Raw genomic sequence first — 21,171 nt, 5'->3', positions numbered from 1 at the left:
AATTGATATACCATCGTGCGAATAAAAACTTACAAATTATACAAATTATAAAATATATATTCCTAATTTCTTATTACATATTTTTCTTATTTCAAATCCGTTAATTCTTCTTCGTTAGAGAAAGCAAAGGGTTAATTATCATGCGTCTGCGGGGGGGCAGAAAAACGCGGGTAAAGATTACAATAGGAATTGAAAGTGGAAAATAAGCAAGGGGAGAGGATCATATCCACAGACACCTCGCATTAACTTCTTCGAGAATCCGCAAGAAACACATTACTCATGACATGATCCGATACAGAGGGCATGAATATGCACGGCCCATATACACGCGTGTTTCTGCTCCCACTTACGACTATATATTCCACCCGCACACATGCCCGTCGGTAATCCATCCGGGCATACGTCCACGGATGCACACGTACATAATATAACATAGCCTGGATACCACGTGTGCAAGGGGTTCACATTCACGTATGCCGTATATCCACGATTATTGGGGGGGAGGGTGAACGTGAGGCAGCATGCGCGCGCGATCGCGTTTAATCCACCTAGACACGCGTCACAGGATATACGCGAGCGATATAATGTACCTAGGATGAATATAATCGTGCGCAGGTGTGCGTATAAGGATACATGTGTGTGTGTGTATATATATATATATTGTATATACGTAGATGTGTTATTCGACTAGACCGAGCAGCACGAAGTTGGATCACAAATTCTTATTGTTAGTTAAAGTTGGACTTGGTCAAACGGTGCTCTAACCCTTTTGAGATCTAAGTTTTTTTCACGTGAGGTAAGGTGAAAATTCTTTTATTCCTATTATTTATGACTGAATATTTATTGACATTGATAATTACTTACTTTAGGAGAAGAAATAAATTAATTAATTCGGAGAATTTGTTTAGAGATAATAAAAAAGAAAGAAAGAAAGAAAGGTAAAAGTTAATTTAAGATTTTGCAAGTTTTGATTGTAATTTAATACGTGATTGTTTTGATGGTTTTATTTAAAATTACAGCTTCCAAATTTTGGACGGTAGGGAATATTTATTATTTAGTCATTTATTAAGTATAAGTAAAATATGTATTATGTTACTTACACGCAATATCGAGCATGAAAGTGTTAAAATAGGTTTATATTTGTTACGTATCTTCGTGTCATATCATCCAGAGTTGAGATATAGCTCAACGATATATTATACGTCATATCATCATACTGCGTATCGAGATAGGGAGTACATCTCGATGATACACGACGAAGACACGAATTCCTTCTATAATAGAAGAAATAAGGTGTCTTTTATCTAAACTAAATTACTTATTTGTATAAATGGAATCGAAGGTAAAACGATGATAATGACGAAAATATAATTTTTACGGATCAGAGATATAAAATATCACATTTCATTAAATCTTTATTCCTCTTATATTGATTACTCGCTCACGCATGTGTATAGCTATATATTCAATTCCACGTGTATGTCGCCATCCTTTCAATGTTGTTCCATAGAGACACGTGTAACAGCGATAAGAGTTCACCATATCGATGGTATCAAATTTGGAAAGTATTAATTACTTCTTTGATCATTCTAATTCTACGAACACCATTTCGAACGCACGTGTTGGCATTCTCAGAATGCACGATAACATATGACACGCTTTCTTCTAACCTACTGTTGTCAGAATTACTGCAAAATTTGCTTATCTATATTTGGTTATCGACGAAGAATCGATAAATGATAGATCGATGATCGATTTGAGTCAATGATTCACACGATACGTCACTGTATTTGTACCAGTATCGTATTGATGGCTTAAACCCATCACTTGAATCGATACATGAATCGCAACATGTTTCAGTATTAAGAGAATCTTAAAGGTGAACCCACACTTGTTACATTATTATCGTTAAATACGAAATTTATTGAACGTTTATAATCTAAACAATTATTTTAAAATAATTTGATCTTAAAATTATTTTTCCTATGCACCACTTTTAAAATAGAAATAATGAAATTTCTTATCTTCTGCTTCAAATTAAATTAATCCCAAGCCTGTCTGAACATACATTTTCTCATACATATAATAACACATACAAAAAAAAAAAAAACATTAAAGTAAGCCGAGGGAAGTAATTAAAAAAAAAAAAAAAGAAACAAGAAACAATTCGTTAATATTCAAGCATCACGTTTTTATTTTCCCTCGTCTCGACTTAAAAAATAAAAAGTATCATCGAAATAACCTGAATCACCTTGACTGGGCCGATAAACGGCGCCCTCTCACGACACGCTTCAAAAACAAGTCAAAACCTGAAAGAACGTATAGGTTTACTCGCGTTGCCGTGGTTGCACACGGTTGCACACGTGGAAGGACAACGCAACTGATGGTGCATGCGCCGATTATACGCGACGACATAATGCAACAAGGAGGCGCAGCTAAACTTTGTTGCATCGTGTGTATACGCAGACGTATAGGAACGGTGTGCATAGAAGAGAAGTGACGCCGATGGAAAAGTTGGAATGCGACCGAGCGGGCAACCTTGAGCTGCCCAGTAGTGCGAGTCAACCTCCCGTGTGCCTCAAGCCGGGTTCACACGTATTCGAAACGCGGTCCCTTAAGAAATCGCGGTCATGCACACTGAGAGAAACATTTCTCTTTGAAGGACCAACGTTTAAGTTGCGCAATAAAACGGTGTTTCTAAGATCATTTTTTTTTAATATTTTTTACCAATGTATTACATTTTGGATTATCTTCGAGTCGAAAAAAAAATTTCGACTTAGTCGTAGTCTTCGTTATGTAATAAATTAAAGATAATATGAAAATATTGTATTTAATATAAACGAGTTTCCTTTTCGATATTTTTGTGTCGAAATAAAATTTTTCTATTCGTTGAAAGTTTATTTGGAAGATTTGTTTTGCGCAAAATATCTTAATTTGTTTTTTGATTGTTTTTTGACATCTATAAAAATTTATCGGGAAATTCTTCGGTCGAAATTTGAATTTTTATTGTAACAATCACAAACAACTGGTGTGTAAAATTATACGTATAAAATTTCACTTATTTCCATAGAAATTTAAAATAAATCAAAAATTCATCGTTTTAAAATTTAGAATTATATAGTCAATATTAAAATTAAAGTTTCGATACTATTACAACCTATTTTCATTTTAATTAATTTTTAATCCATGTCACGAGTATATCTCGATAGGCGAAACGTGATGGGATAATTAAAATCATCGTATTACGTTTAATTTTAAAATGATATTAATTCGATTCAACTTCATTATCAAAACAATTGTTACCAAAACTACCCAAAATAATAACTTCGTGCAACGAAGTTGCAAAATAAATTCTTCTTCAATTAAGACATCTCGTTGTACGCAACATTGTTTTCATACTTGCTGTTCTTTCGTATCATAATTCCCATTGCATCTTCACAAAACAACACGAACAGCCTCAAAAGATAACGTTGCTCGTAAATTCGTAACTCGATTATTTATTCTCATGTCGGCGAAAATTCAATCTCGAAAAAAACATCGTAGCGTGACGAAAACGTGTACGTGTACGTTATAATAAATGTTATTTATTGCAAAAAGAAAAAAGAGAAGGGAAGCGAAAAAAAAAAAAAAAAAAAAAAGAAAAGAAAGAAATTTCTTTCTTTTTATTCGCTCGAAACACGCGAAGCGCTGATGTCGCCGTCGCGGCGCGATCGAAGCCTCCTCTCTCTTCGAAGCGGCGACGGAAAGAGATTGCGGAGTAGGGGCGATGGGTGGGGGGAGGCGAGGGGGAGGGGGGGCGGCGAATTTGATCGATTCACTTGTCAGGTGAAAACGCAACGACCGCGAATAACGCGGTTGTATTTTCGCGACATGCCCTCTGTCGGCAGGTACGCCAATCGAGGGCTCTTAAGTTCGATCGATACTCTGTCGGTCGATCGTTTTGAAGTCCTCCTCCTCATCCGTCAATCACGCGGCCGGCCAGAAAAAAAAAAGCGCGCGCGTTTCGTTGTTCGGCCGGCGACTTCCGGTCCCGGAATAAGCCACGAGCCACGTGACACGTCTTCCAAGATGGATAAACGTAAAGTGCAAATATTACCATTACACTTGGTGTTATTTAATTTTTTCGATAATTAATGATATTATTTGATCGTATATATTCAATCATATTGTGTAATTTTCAACGATATTTCTTTGACAATGAAATACATTTGGATAATGGTAATAAATTAGATGATGTAAAATTATGTTAATTCGTATGCACATGTGTATATATATATATACATAGAGAGAGAGAGAGAGAGAGAGAGAGATTGGAACGAACCAACTTTCGATTGGAAAACATTAAAATTTTATACGTTAAAAGTTGGATAAATATTAATAATTTCAAGTTGAATAAATATTTATAATTTCTATCAATTATATTTTAATGTTCCGAATTCTCTTTCATTCATATACTACACGTACACGTGTAACAAAGTTTTAAATGAATCGAGGAAGTAAATCAGCTCAAAAATGATTAAACACTGGGCTTTTAGTATTCATATCGTTTTCATCGGTTTTAAATATGAATCTCCCATTCATGAAACGTTAAATAATAATTAAGCGTTATTGAAAATATTCCATGATCTTTGTACGTAAAACTTCTTTTTAAGAAATAAATCATTTTATTCCTTTTTTTTTTTTTCCTTTCTAGTTATATTTAACTTTCTTCTTTTTCTTCCTTTTTTCGAGTCAGAAGTTTTTTAATCTTTTGCATCATGAGATTTTTGCTCGCGTGACAATACTTTTTTTTTTCCTTTAAAACTCATTTGTCATTTCTGACGTAACACTGTATTTAGATAATAAAACAAATCAATAGAAACAATGTTATCCAAAAATAATTTCGAAATTAATGTTTTTCTTAATGTTTAATATTTTTTTTTTATCAACGAATCATTTCATCTTCAAAATTTATAAATCCAATAGGTACTTTCTTTTTCTACAATAACTATATTCAAATCGAAACTTTAAATAATTGCAATCTCTTTATATATTTAAAATAAAATATCAAAATAGGATAAAAAAACAAATAAATAAAGAAAATATCATAAATTGACATCAAACAATTAAGATTATCGTTAGAATTTTAGAACTTAACGTTAATTACACATTAAGAAATAAAGTTAAGGCGAAATGCACGCGATTCGAATTTTATATGATGATTTCGAGTAACTGTAATTCGCAAATGTTAAGAATTAAAAGGAATTGCAACGTATATGCGTAATAGCGCTATGCCCGCGCAACATTATAAAAGTCTGGTGTCTTAAATAAGCGTAATAGACACACAAAATAATTACGTGTTTCTAAGTCTAGTTGACAAACTTACTATTTTCTTGCAGGTATTCTGCATGTAAAACATTCATGTAGATTCGAAAATATAACCTTCCCTCCGGAGACTAGATGTGTACAGTGGAATTATATTCTAGGCGATGCATGAATTTAATAGTATTAAGTCCATTCCGTTTATTTTTGTGGTTTGCTGGCATCAGCTGTCCCAGCAGGATTTGCAAAAATCCTACGTGCTTGTTGTAACACACAAGAAAAACGGGGAAAATGATATTTCGCATACTCGTGTTTGTGTAATGATATTTTGCGTGCTAGTGTTTGTATCGAGATGAAACCATTCTCTATTTTTTTTATACAGATCCTTTACATGGTTATATTATATTATATTTTCTACTTTTTAAATTCCATATATCTTTTATATTACTTTCTATAAATATTATTTTATCGTTTGCATCCATTAATTTTTATATTGTTTTTTATCGTCCTATTTTAAATTTTTTATTTTCTATATTGTTTTATATTTTCTATATATTCTTTATATACGTTCTCTACATTATTTTTTATTTTATTGTTTATATTTTATATTCGTTATTCTATGATATTTTCGCATAATTTTTAAATAAAATTATATATATATATATCTAACAATTTTTTATACAAAATTAAAATGATATTAATCGTTATTAACTAATTTTATTTTTATTCAGTTCATCACGTGGTGTACCACGAGTGACAAACATATAAAATCCATGCAATAAATATAAAAATTAACCTAATCAATGTATCTTGATATGTTATTATCTTTGTCGAAGAAAAACAGAAACAGAATCGATATTGAATCGTTTTTCCAAATTAGTATTGAAATTAGTATTGAAATTAATTTGTATATTTCTCTAAATAAAAACAAATTATTAACAAAGTTCGGTTATATAATATGTTATGTGATATTGAAGAAAATGTCAACTTCATATATTTTTTAAGAGTATATTTTAAAAATGATAAAATATTCCACGATTCGTAAATAAAACGTACATGCACCTTTCACAATTTTGATTTTAAATATCGAAAAATGTTAGAAATCTTTAATAAAGATATCTAGTTAAATCTTTAATAAAGTCGCTTTCAAAAAATAATAATATAATTGCAAATTTGAACATTGTGAAAATTGCAAATTTTTGATTAATTTTATAATTTTGCAATTGAAATTTGCAACTGTAATTTTTTAATCGGATTTTAGAGTTAAGAATATCTAATCCTTTTAATTTATCAATTAGGTATTATAAGGCATTATAAAGTATTATAAGAAAATGCCTTATTTATACGTGCTATTATAATTAATAATATTTTATAATATATGCTAATACATTATTAGTAATGTAATAAAATCTTAATTATAATATTTCAATAATAATTTATTATAATATTGTATGTTAATATAAATAGAAATGTCAATTCACGATATTTTATCGCATGTAATATAACTTATACATAATTAAAATATATGCGATATAATGATCCATAATAAAATGAATTTTTGTAAAATATTTATTAGAACATAGTAAATGATATCACATAATCTTATATGCATTAATATAGATGAATCAATAAAGAATTAAAGTTATGATATCCTTATAATTATCTAAGAATCATTTTTGAATCGTCACTTGTATCGTTTTCAATATTATCAAACACATTGTTCATTATTTATATATATATATATTATACATTTATTTAATTATTATTTGTTCAAATAAAATCGATTTTCTTTATTTTCTGAAAAATAACATTTTTCGTGATCATATAATTAAAAGAAAAACCGTTGCACTCAATATAATTTTAATGTAATTCCTTATCAAGAATAAATTATTTGAAATACAAAAGACATAAAAGATTAAATAAATGTAAAATAATTTTCAACAGGTAGGTGAATCACAAGTTAATTAAGACAATTACAATTTTAAATCTTTCAATTTATTTTAATCATTATTTTAATTATCATTAACGTTAGAAAATTATACATATAACGGTAAAAAAATTCTTTTCTTCTACATATTCGTAATAAATGTAATAATTGTTTTATTACTCATCATCAACTTCCTTCATTTATCCGATGTCAATCACGAGAAAAAGGAAAAGGAAAAACAGTTGAAACTCTAATAAAAACTAATCGGGCTATTAAAACAATATATATCTTCTAGATTAATGAGCTTCTTCCCCAAGCTGAAAATGATTGTGCAATTAACGTTCATAGGGGTGTTCGTGGCAATCCCATGCGCGTGTTAATGGTTCTGCTAAACAACCCAAAGGAGGCTCTCGATACGATCACTTCGATCCTGATAAACGGGTAAACAAGTAGGTAATGTCGACAGTAGTAACGGTTCGGTGTGTGGTCAGACGCGCACACGTGACTGCAGTTGCATCGTGTTGCGCTAATTCGATGCAAATATAAATTGATCTCGACGACTCTTGTCGATTGATCACGCGGCCAGAAAAATCTATCGCGTCCTTTGATCCGTGAACGTCCGCGGCGTGTTATTCGCGATCAAGTATTTTAACGTTCGAGCTGTTACATTGGTGATAATGCAAATATAAAATGTACACAAATTATTGTTTATTATACGATAAAAATATTTTTGTTTTAATTAGGTTTGTATCTTTTTCTAAAAGGAAATGTACTATGCTTTTTACGAAAAGCGCGATTTTTTTGTTATGGAATGTAAGACTATTGGAATTAGATTTCGATATTTATGTAAAATTTTTTATTTATTATGTAAAATTTTTTATTTTCTTCAACAGTTTTTAAATTTTAAATATTCAAATGAAAAAGAGAATAATAGAACAGGGTATAGACTGCTATGGTATATTGGGTTTTAATTTTTCTTTTTAATCTTATATTTTTAAGTTGATAAAAAATTATATAATTGTACGTGAAAAATTTTACAAATTTAATTTTACTTTTTAACTATTTGTTAAAAAGTAGAAAATAGTTCTTTAATTATATGTAAATGAAATATATATAATATAAATATTTTTATATTTTAAATAAATTTCCTATTTTTTGCACACAATAGATATATAATATATAATAAATATTTAAATATTTTATGACATTTAAAAAGGTTAAATAAAATCAAATACCATTAATATCAAAAATATATTATATAGACGAAAGTTTCCAAAACAAATTCTCTTCGATCACGATTATCCCCTGCTCGTTTCAAATAAACTTTTAATCTTTCGCACTTCGCATGTGTTAATAAAATAATATTTGAAAAAAATGACATTAATCAAACATCATTGATATCAAATATATCAAACGAATGTTTTTAAAATAAATTCTCTTTGATCAATATCATCTCTCTGATTTTCAGATGATTTTTTTTATTTCAAAAGAACTTTTTGATTTTTTGCACATATTGTATAAAAGAATATTATAAAAAAAAAAAGAGAAGACGATAATAATCAAATGACCAATTAAAGAACGATTTCTGTATTACAAGAAGAATGCTAATAAAAAAAATCATCTTTTATAAATTCTATCCTATTCCATTTCCATTTGATTAACTTAATTATTTTTCAAATTGTTAAAAAATTTACACACAAAACAAGAATATCATTCGAATATATTTATTTTCACCTTACTGTAAAACGAAAAAAAATTATCACATAAATTATTTCCTGTCGATACAAAGTACCTTTTTTCCACAAAATCCAAATACTTCTATTTAAAAATTCGAAAGATCAAAATGAATGAAAATTGTTATTAACACTCCGCACATACACATAACAGTTCACCTGTCGAACACAATTTTTTGCAACAGTACCTAATCTTTTAGGATCATTCCGTCGAATCCAAGATCCATTCGTGCGTCCACGTGGTGCATCGATAACATGTCTGTCACTGCAACGACCGCGTGTGCACGCGGACACACACGTGGACAAATCGTGTACGCGTGGAAGGCATCGACCGAGTAACAGTCCTCCACTCTTTGTCTCTCTGTCGCACCCGTGACCTCGTGTCTACATCCTCCGCCGTCGCCGATTGAATAAGGAACACAGACACGAGATATTTGGAGATATTTATAATGCATGGACGCGTGCGACATCGGTTAGAAAGAGTGAAATACCCGATGAGCGGAGGATCGAATGGTCGACCGGCGGGTTTCGTTGGGGGAAAGGCGAACCGGGGAGACATTGGGGCAGGTCGTGCACAAACGTGCCGCCACGGAAGCTTGCAAGGTGAGGAGGAGAAACGATATACGAAGATAGAGACGGAGAAAACGCGTGGAAACCGTTTGGGGAACGGAGATGCCGAAAGAATGGGTTGGCGAGGGGACGAGGTGAACAGGGAATGAGAAATGGTCAGATAGAGGGGCACAAGAGGAGAGATTAGGCGATTTGTATCGAACTATCTGGGGCATTTTCTTTTTTCCCTTTTTCAAGATCGCTGCCATATTTCCTATATCGTGCGTGTCTGTAAACGTTTTGCGTACGCGTTGACCGTGAATCGATCGTGCGGGTAATAAATAAGGGGAGGGCCATTGTACGGCCGATTTGGTAATCGCCGTTTTAGGAAGGTGCTAATGCATTTCGATTAATTGCTTATAGCATTCTGCATTGTGTCCCACCGGTGGATAAACTGTAGTCTCAATTAGAGGCGAAGTTAAATGTGTTAATATGCATATTTAGGCTCGAGTTTGATCGGAAATTTAACTGGTTTCAAAATTATTTTCAATATTTTCTTTTTTTTTTGACAAACCATAAATTAAAATATCGAAGTTAATGTTCATCCTGCGCGCTATACACGGAAATCGTAGAAGACGTTCCATCTCGGCCGAAATTCTTTCGGTTGGAAAGAAAGAAAAAAAAAACGAAAAAGGAAAGCTCGTGTTTTCAAATATCCGTGTTGGCAAACGTTCGAGCACCGCTCGACAGGGGAGGGGGAGGAGGGGAAAGTGAAAAGAAAACGAATCAACGATGATGTGTCGGACGTCGCGCACGAACGCCCATTCATACGTCCGCGGAGAGATATTTATTGGGGAAAGAGAGTGAGAGGGAAAGAGGAACGACCAGACGAGGATTATGTAATTTGTATCTGGTAGATTAGTTTTACGACACTTCGGTTCCTGTTACCGGACTTCGTCCCCACCCAGCCCGTTCTACGTACTACTGTCGCGTGGGCACGCGACGTGAATCATTGTTCGTCAGAATATATTAAATGATCCAGACTGATAGGCTGCGGGTGGAGAGGCGCCTCGTGTTGTCGAATTTACTGGCGTAGGTCAGTGCACGTAGGTCTGACACCGTTGTTTCAAACCGCTTCGAATTCCGCGCGTGCCTCGAATTTCTTTTTCGATACTCGAATCGTTGTAGCTTGCGTACAAAGTTTTGACGATGAGGCTAATCTTTTCGTTATTAACCGATTTAAACGATTTTTGGTACGATATCGTGATATTTCGCGTTCTAAAAATATTTGTGGAATCATTGCATTGGCGGGAAAGTTATACATGATTTTTGATTTCGATAAACAATTTCGAACGAACATCACATCGATAAATTCGTTTTATGATTATTCTTGTTTAAGTAAAAAAGAAAATTAAATAAGCTGTTAGAAAAAAACAAAGAGACGATTTGTCGATTTTAATCGGCTATATTACGTAATGGATTTAAAGAAGACTTGCAATTATTCCTGAAAAAAAAAAAACATATAAATATTGTATTGTTAAAATAAAATAAAATATTGTGCCAGTAAAATGAGATTTGGTCAAATCTAAGAATAAATTATAAAATTATTAATATATTTGTATGAATTCTTGAGAAATATAAGAAACAATTATGAAAGAATAATAAACTGTATAACAATATTTAGATAAAAATTTAAATAACAGTTCATATTGCTGTATATTTAATCCAGAAGAAAAGATTATATATTTAACTAGAGAAATAAAAAATAGATGTCGCTAAAAGCTATAATTTGGAGTGTACTAATTAGTACCTTTTGGGATTGTATTTTAAATGTTAACAGAATTATGCGTAGTTTTATTTTACGATGATGTAATAGGACCACGCGTGTGCAAACTGTGCGTGCAAATAATACATGCAAGTTACGTCATCGTAGATTACAACACCTCTTCACCAGCTAGCTTAGTCGAGAAAAGTTCGCTACAAAAAAAGTAGAGTTATTTAACATTGAAAACATTGTATAGCAAATGTATTAGTATAGATGTCTAATATTAGCGTTGTGTTGTACACAATAAATTATAATTATAATGACTTGATATTAAAAATTCGTTATGCCGATATTAAAGATGATTATAATTTAATCATAGAAAGTTTATTATTATGCAAAAGATTATTATAGTCATTCAATGTTGAGAATTTATCTATAATCATTCAATGTTGAGAGGTTATTGTACTTACATAAAAGGTGACTATAGTTGCTTAACACTTTATTGTGCCAATATTTGCTATACACTACAAATGATTATACTCGTGTATAATATTAAAAACTCGTTGCATACTGAAAGTGATCATAATTCAATAATCCAAGCGTGTACTATATATATTCAAATATGACTACGATTGTATTATAAATAACTGTGAATGTGTATACGAAAGATATTTACTATTATCCAGAATTAAATATGAAAAAATTAAAAAATACTGCAGTCAACTATAGAAATTTACTAATAATTTTGAAATATAGCTTTATATAATTGCTACCAACCTTTCCTTATATTAACATCCCAGCTTTTTAACCACATATATCTATAAGTAACATTTTCTTCCTTCTTTTACTTTCAGAACATTATCATACAATGAGAAACTCGGGATTCCCCGGATATATATAATAGTCACGTTTAATTGCAACATTTTTCCTTAAATATCATAACATCTTTTCCCTCCCCCGCAAGATATTTCCATTTTCAATCAAAACGGGAAAAATTCTTCCAGCGCGGTAACTCTTAAATATTTTAATTCCCATCGCGATTTACGCCGAATTTTATGGGAAGTAATTAAAATTCACGCGTTACACGAGAGAGTTCCACGGGACGCCATGCAGTGGTGCGCGCGCGCATTCACACACCGGCCGTGAAAAGAATCCGAAGAATCCGATGGCAACGACGCGGCTCGCATAATCGGGGCCAACTTCTGCCATTGGAGTTTTCTAGCGGGTCGACCGGTCCTGTGCGCGCCCGTCAGTCCATTGTTCCCTCCCGGCATAACGATTCCGAGTGATAGTGGTGCGTGAACGAACTTTGGTCTCGCGGCGTGAGAGCCGTGAAATTTGACGTAGGTCATGGCTGATCCTTGCGCGATGACGCGGTTGAAAAACACGCTCTTCCCTCCCGGATTGAATTATAACCTGCACGTGACGGTATTTCGCAGGACACGGAATACTTGGAACGCAAGAACTCGACTTCTTGCTGCCCACCACGCGATCTCTGTTTCTTTTCTTCTTTCCTTTCTTTCTTTCCTCTTTTGTTTTCATTTCTCTTTCCGTTGGAATTTAAACTTCGCGCCAAGAAAGAATATAGATTATAGGGGTGGGGAAAAGAGTGGGAACATTGAGTGAATGAAAGAGAAACGCGATGTATAGAAGTGTTGGCTTGTTGTCATGACTTTTGTCATGATGGAATGTTTATAAATATTTGTTTCTTTTCCTCTCTTCGTTCTTGCTTCTCCTTTGCACTTTTCTACACTTTAAATTTCCCGCCAACGTGGAACAGGCGCGACACGTGTGGAAAAGAGAAAACATTGAATGGAAAAACACATTTTTTTGAATTTAAATTTCGCGCCAATATTAGTAGAAACGAAAAGAGATATCGAATGAGCATAAACGAAGCACGATGAGAAGCATGGATAGGGTGGTTTTGTGACTGTGGAAGGGTTGTGCCACGTGTTTACGTATGTTTACAGATATTTTGTCTGGTTGGAAAGTGACGAGACGACATTATGGAAATCGAAGTTCATGGGAAACGATATCTTGCACCGTTAACGTCGCTTCCTTTAGCCCACTTTCGTGACAATGTACCATGTGGCCAGAATATATATTGTTGAGGTGGATGCGGTTTCTGGTTTGTACGTACATTAGAGGACCGTTCGAGTAGAAAGTACAACACGGCGGGAAACTTGCAAGTTTGTTGGATAAGTCTCTATGTCCTTCTATAGTAACTCGAAGGTAAATGATATTCGACGCGTCTTTTAAAATATTTATGAAATAATGGTGAAATCTGCGCAAAATATGATAATTCTATACGAAATTTCGATATTTGATGCGAATTCTTTTTCAATGCTACGTGATTTTTTTCAAAAGCTTGAAGGTCCAAGATATATTTCACGGATAATAAGTAAATATTTATTTTTCAAATATTCCTCCTCATCTATAAAATATTTCTGTTACTGTTTTAATAATAATATATCTGCATTTATTTAATAAAATCATAATATCTCACTTTATCAAACGCAAACTTAAAATTATTTATAACTTAATAATCGTCCAATTGATATTTTTGTATAATATAAAATTGTATTTTATACAATGATCAAGATAAATTTTAAATTAGTTATAAAAATACGAATCACTATAATAAAAATATTTGTACGTGTCTTTATATGTATAAAAAATTTAAAAGTATAATTTTTATGCTTTTATTTACTTGCTATATTTAAAAATGCAAAATTCTACAATATACACATAAAAGATTCAAAGTAAAATATTGATAGTATCTAATGGACGAAACAAATCTCTATTTAGATTTTATCTGTCCATAAATATATAAATTTGAATAAATGTCCTCAATATATGATGTATCGTAGTTATTCCGATATTTAAAAAAAAAAAAAATAAAATAAAATGAAAAGCATTTCAAACATATTGTAACTAGTCTCTCTCCAAACGCTTAAACGAAATCCAATCCAAAATTGTCCCTCCCGGAAGAAGGGTGAATCACCGGCCGAAGACATCGTCGTTCTCCAATGTCACATTCGGTGGGATAAAAGCGTCGGCCCGTGGCGCATCTGTGGCGGGGTCCAAATGCGGCAAAGCCGGCAAAAGAGTGGCTCGAGACGACGATAAAAGCAGCAGGTCGCGCGCTCGTAAATAGAGCCGCGGGTCCATTCATGAGTTCGGCCAGCTCGGTAGCTCGCTCGTGCGTATACGTTGGAAAAGTCTTTTTCTCCGTGTATTTTACGGGAGGTCAGGGTTAAAGAGGCGGAAAGAGGAACGAGGAGGAGTAGGTGGAGTAGGAAGAGGCGAACCGAGACTCTGTTTTATGGGGCTACGATTCTCTCCTTCCGCGGTACGTCGACCCTTTTGCCGGCTGAGAATTAATTGGTAGCGGCATTTAGGTGAACCTGATCCATCTCTCGCTCCAGCTGCATTCCCTCACCTCGTGAATTTTCACTTTCCTCCTTGTTATCCTTTCGAAGTTGAGGAAAAATCTTGGATTTATGAATTTATGCAATTGTAGAAATTTGCGATTTAAATGTAGAGAAATATGATAATGAAATAGAATGCATACAATTTCAGAATTTCAAAATTTAAAAAAAAAAAGAAAAAAAAACAAAGGAAATTTCATATAAAATATATCGCATAAATTAAAATATTGTAGAACTTATTAAAATTAGGAATTTTTTTATTTTTTCGTTTTTTTAAGAAATTTTTGCAAGAAAAGATGATAGTGATAAGTCAACGTTATTTTAAAATAAATTGTGAATTTTCATTTATTGTAATTTTAATTGTTTTTACAATTATTATCGTTATTAGAGTTATATAATTTATTATTAAAAAAACATTTTTAGAAATTTATTTTTTTATTTAACTTTTTGATATTTATTTTTAAGATCTGAATATATTCTAGCAATATATTTTTATATTATTATATATATATATATTTTTTTTTCTTCTGTTAATTTATTTTTTGACATTTCTTCATTCTCCAATGTATTGTAAATTGTGATTGATAACTGAAACTATATCTCTTATGAAATATTTTTTTGTAAATCGTAAAATAAAATTATCGTTAATCATTGTTGGATAAAAACGTGCATAAATTGTTCAGTACAGCACTAATAAAAGACATTAATTGTGCAGCAGGACTCTAACGAAAATGAACGGTTGGAATGTTATAACATGACAACAAGTAATTCAAAAAAATTGTCATTGGTGTTATTTCTTCACACGTACTTCAAATTTGTAATGGCGTACATTACTTGTTCACAGTATAGATCAAAAATGTAAAAAAAAAAATGTTATAAATATGTATTTTCATATGAAATAATTTTAATTGCAATTTAATTGATTTAACACATATCTTGAGTGAAAAAATATTTAGATTGATTTGATGCAGAATGTACTTGAAAGAGCTTATTCAACGTCGTTGGAAATAAAAGATAATATAGATATACATGCATAACGCTCATAGATCGTTAATCATTTAAAAAGAAGTTATGCTAAAATTGTTTTATGCTATAGCTGTTTAATATATATTATATATTTATAGATAGATTATTAAAAAAAATTGATTAAAATTTTAGTTAAGAATTCCATACATCAAAGAAAAACGGATAATATAAATATATTCAAAAATTGTTCTTTCATAAACTAGTTTAAAATATTATAATTAATTATGATTAAATTAAAAAGTCGATAAAAAAAGAGAAAAAAAGAAAAAATCTATCTTTTTCCAAAAAACGAAGTAAACATGAAAATAATTGATAAAATTTTGTTTTCAAGTCTGCAGAAGAACTTATAATAATCGCACAGATTTTTCTATCAGATAAAATTTAATATTATTCACAATTTTTCAAATTAAAAATTTCAAGATTATCACTTGCATCACTTTTGTTGTTGTTCTCTGTTCACGATATATCCGTTTATGATTGAATAATATTTGAGAAGGTAATCGTTAAGTAATCGTTAAATGATCGATTATAAAAATCTTTAGATGAATTGATAAATACGAGCTATTTTTAGCTATTTATATGTTTAGTTATTTTAAGCTTGTCAATTATTATATATACTTATAGAAATATACACATCAAATTTCTTATATATATAATTTTCACACAAAATAAAAAAATATTTTGCTGCATCATAGATACAAAACAATATTCATGATAATTCTAATCTCTATCGTTACATAAGCTAATATATTTACATTCACATATTAGTATCTAATATTAGTCTAACTATTATTTCGAATAATTAATATAAATTCATTATTTTAATATAATAATATAAAAATAATTTGATATATTTCGATATAAATTTTTCTTCTCACAGAATTTTATGCGGACTTTTATCGATATACTTTTCAATATACTTCATTCGTGTATCGGTAATCATTTGATACGATATAAGTTCGCATATTGGAAGATAATTTTCAACTCAAAGGCTTGTGAATAATCTTATCTTCGATAAAGATTTCCTTATCATCCTTGTTGCGATGATAAGAAATGATCGCGCTAGTTCTTGCTCGATATAGTCAGCAAAGATATAGTGAAGTCTTGAATTAAAGCGTTAAATAGCGGCACCGATTGATGCAACAGCACCCAAGGTCATATGCAATGTTCACCTTTCTCACTCTGTACGTCCAAGACTATCGTTATATCTTATACAGTTCTGATTCTCAAAAGTTTTTTGAGCTTTACATTCTCAGATTTCTAATAAGAAAAAAATTATATTACAATAATAACATAAAAATTTAACAGTGCACATCAAATTATTAAAATTAAATATCAAATAATAATAGAAAATAATTTATTTTATATTTATTACACGAATAAATTATTTAATTGTAAATACATTCATTTACTTCATGAAATATTTATGTTACTTTAAAAATAGATTATTTTTCAAAGAATTATTTTTTAAAGAATAATTTATTCTTACTTCGTGAATGTTTTTATGGTTATTTCAAACCATAAACCGGTTATGTCCGAAACGTTTTTCAATAGATAAAAGGTTTGGAAAAATTTTGAAAAAATTCATATGGCAAATCGAATTTAAAATAAAAAAATTTAAGCAATAATTTACCTAAATATATTATTATTACAAATATATGAAACAAAAAAATATAATATTACAGATATAACAGATCAAAATAATATAAATTTAAAAATTCCTGAAAATGGTCAAATCTGGATAATAATATGATTCCAATATGCCATCGCAGGATCGAGCCATCCGGGATTAAGAATTATCTGCAATTACTTAATACGATTTCTCTATATTTTCTACATCAACTACGCATACCAATGCTTCTTTTATCCCATTCGTGGTCGCAGTCTCTCATGAACTGTTAAGAATTAATTAATCGCGAAACCGCGGGGTCGTTGACAAGGTTACAGAAGCGGGATCACCGCGGTATTACGCGGTCGTCCGTGACAATGAGCAATTAATGAATAATAAGTTTCATCGCTTTTATCGATACATGTTACTTCGCGAAACGCATGAATGAATGGCCGAGCGTGCACACGCGCGCTCGTCTCGCGGATGCAGACCTTCGGTTCCGTCATGCGATCGCTTTGAATTCGTGTTACGTCGATCGTAAAGAATTAATAAATGTCTCTTATAATTATGTACACGATGTCGGCTCGTTTGCGATCAATGACACGGACGGGTGTGTATCGTTTCCGTTATTTTATCTCCTTTTTATTTTTCATTTGTCACATAATCGCGCACTAATGAGTAATGACTACACACGTGAGAAACTGTTTATTGATTTGCATAAATCTAATACAATTGCGAGAATGATTCCGAGAATAATAATAGATGTTTATATGAATACATTGGAGGATAAATAGGGATTCGCGTGGAATAATTTCTAGATAGATAGTAATCCTGTGATGGCACATAAAGGATTTTATTGCAAGGATATTTATTTTCATTTTGTATTTATAAGTAAAGTAATTATTATATATGTTATAACTTATGTAATTTTCTTTTAAGTTGTCGATATTATATATAAAGATATTGTAATAATTGTTCACTTTATCGCTTTAAAAAGAGTTTATTCTATTATTTATTAATAAGTTGAATATAACAGAGCCAATATGGGATTGCGAAATTTTTAAAATATTTAGATTTGAGACATTATGAAAAAGAAGTTCGTTTTTTTAATTTAATAGGGATTCATTAATTCACTCTACCATTAGTCATTCTAATCAGATATTTTTAAATATTTAAAGTTGAAATGCTTAAAAGGAAAGAAAAACAAAAATCATTTTTTAAAGAAGCACACTAGAACCACTCTCTTTATTGCTATCTATTTTTTCTTGTTAATCGTTGGATTCAATGTAATGATTGACAGGACATTATTGCAAAAGTGAATTTCCCAGATTCACAAAGTGCTTAGCTTATTTTTAAACACGAAAATATATTCAATTCATTATTAGGGAACGTATAAGCTCATTATCATTAATATGAAAAAATATTCAATTTACGAATTCAATTAATCTCTAATTAATTCTGTCATTATCTAAAAATTCACTCTAATAAACAGAGTATAATATCTAATTAGTAATCTAATTGTATATCATCCATTAAACGAAAACACAAGAACCAGGATCAGGCCTATTATGTAAACACGGTGTTCAGTCGGTCAGTAACCGAATTGAAATTGGCAGGCTTCTTACCAAGCTAATCCGAAACGATTCGATCCGAATTAATTCGTGGCACTTGCCCGTAAAACAGAGGGGATCCCCAGATGGAGAAGAACCGGGATCTTATTGCCGATCTTTATCGATGCCCACGATCGGAATCCATAATGAGGAACCGATCGCCGCTATTAGCGTGACCGCCCTTTTGAACAGCTATCGCGGTACATTTTGTTGTTTTTTTTTTTTACATTTCATCCTTTCGTTTTAATCGTCTTGACAACAATGTTGCATAAAACTTTTGATTTCTCGATCGACTCATCTACCAAGAATTTAATTCGTTGAGAATCTTGATTTGAAAAATAAAAAAAATTTCGAAATTTTAGCTATTGTGTTTAGCTATTGTAGATAGTAAGTTTGTTCTAGTTCTAATTCAAAAAGTAAATTTTCTATATTTTATTTTATTATAATAATGAAAAATATTATTAAACAAAAAATATTTGTAATAAATATTTTATGTATTTTATTTTTTTTTTTTAAATTGATAGAATTTTGGGAAAAGATTGCTGTGGATCTTTATTTGAGAAATATCATATTTATCAGTAGTAAGCTTAAGATTATTCAATCGTATCATCTCGAGACTTTCATCTCTCAAGATATACTTGAAACCATCAATAATTAGCGCGGGTGCGAGATACATGAAAGTCACGTGCACGCACGAGTTGTCAAATTAGTTGATTAACTTAGAGCACCTGTCGATGTCGTCCGGATGTCACTGTAGAACCGAACGTGTGTTAACAGGTGCTTTTAATTCGGTCGTGCGAAGCACTTCCAGCTGCTAGGGCCTGCTATAACAACGTGAATTTGAAGGATTATCGTTAAATAGTGAGTGACAGTCTCAGTTGATCAAACAAGGAAGAATAAGATTTACAAAAGGAACATACAAATCAATATGTATCTATGTATAATTCTTCTTGATATGCAGCTATGAAGAAAAATTTCTCTTATATATAAATCAGATTTAATTAGCTAAGAAATAATATATTAAGAATACAAAAAAAAATTAATAAGTAAAAATTATAATTATATTTGTATATTTTTATGTACGATTGAATAATTTTAACGTTAAATTTTATTTATCAGAAACTTTGCTTCTTGATTTATTAAGGATTTTTGTGTCTGTGTTGTGAACATTATCTATATTATCTATATCACTATTTGAACTTACTTCAAATATAAATATGCAATCTATAAATATATATAAACATTTTCTAAGAATAATATTTGATTTATGTGATAATTAATAGATAATAAATTCACATCACAAGATATAAAAAATGAAGAAATATGCAAAATGAAACGTAAGAAATATTCAACAATATGTAAAATCTAAATCTGTTAATATATATAAATTTATATCATAATAAATTAATATCATAATAATTTTATAATATATTATATTAATTTTCAATAGAAAAGATGAAAAAAAAGAATATTATTATAAAAAACATTTGTAAATAAATATCCTGTATTTTATTTTGTCAACGTGTACAAATCACATTTGGAAAATAAATGATAAAAATCATTGAGAGAAAAATCGAGAAACAGAGAAAAAGAGATTTGAGGATGAGGAAAACGCGGCCGAAGAGTAACTTCCGGTTGTAGAGAAATAGCAGAAAAACTGACTCGACTTTCCAAGTATCTTCGATCGCTGCACCACTAACATAACACGATTTTCCTAAATGTTTTTTCGAATCTATATTTCGATTTGTAACGTAAACATCTTTAAATTTGAATTTTAGATAATATTATACAAAAGATGTGTAAAATATACAAAATCTGAAGGATTGATATTTATATAAATTTTAAAAATGCAATATTAATATAACTATTAGATATATGATTTTAAACAAATTAATTTATTTTTTATAAAATATAAAATTATGTATATAGATTATGAAAATTCGATTATAGTTATCAATTATAGTTTAATTCTAAAATTTTTTTTGGCAATAAAATAATTTTTAATTTTTATCAATAGAAAGAACAATGCATAAAATAGATTATACATATATTTAACAAAGAATAAAGGGATATTTTTAGATGGTTACTAAATTATCTTTTCCCTTCCGCGAAAAGAAAATCGCCTGGAGATGCTATGTAGAATTCAGGCCGGAAGTGCACAGGAGTCGCAGCTTTCGAAGATCGTAAAACGCCTCGCGAGTTCCTCGATGTTTCCTATCC

The 21,171-nt window shown here is 30.7% G+C and overlaps 1 long non-coding RNA gene across 1 annotated transcript; it reads left to right on the top strand.

The window, feature by feature from the left end:
- The first annotated feature begins 567 nt into the window (after positions 1 to 567).
- Positions 568 to 2,068, top strand: LOC147656317 (uncharacterized). The gene is made up of 3 exons (XR_015294660.1): positions 568 to 796; positions 870 to 938; positions 1,020 to 2,068. It is a non-coding gene; the product is annotated as an uncharacterized LOC147656317 (long non-coding RNA).
- The last annotated feature ends 19,103 nt before the right edge of the window (positions 2,069 to 21,171 follow it).

The sequence above is a fragment of the Apis florea genome, unplaced genomic scaffold (assembly GCF_048593485.1).
Source record: "Apis florea isolate Af1SG1 unplaced genomic scaffold, ASM4859348v1 contig_3798_pilon, whole genome shotgun sequence".
NCBI classification, from domain to species: domain Eukaryota; kingdom Metazoa; phylum Arthropoda; class Insecta; order Hymenoptera; family Apidae; genus Apis; species Apis florea.
Note: the sequence above shows the minus strand (reverse complement) of the source record. Positions and strands in the feature narration are given on the sequence as shown.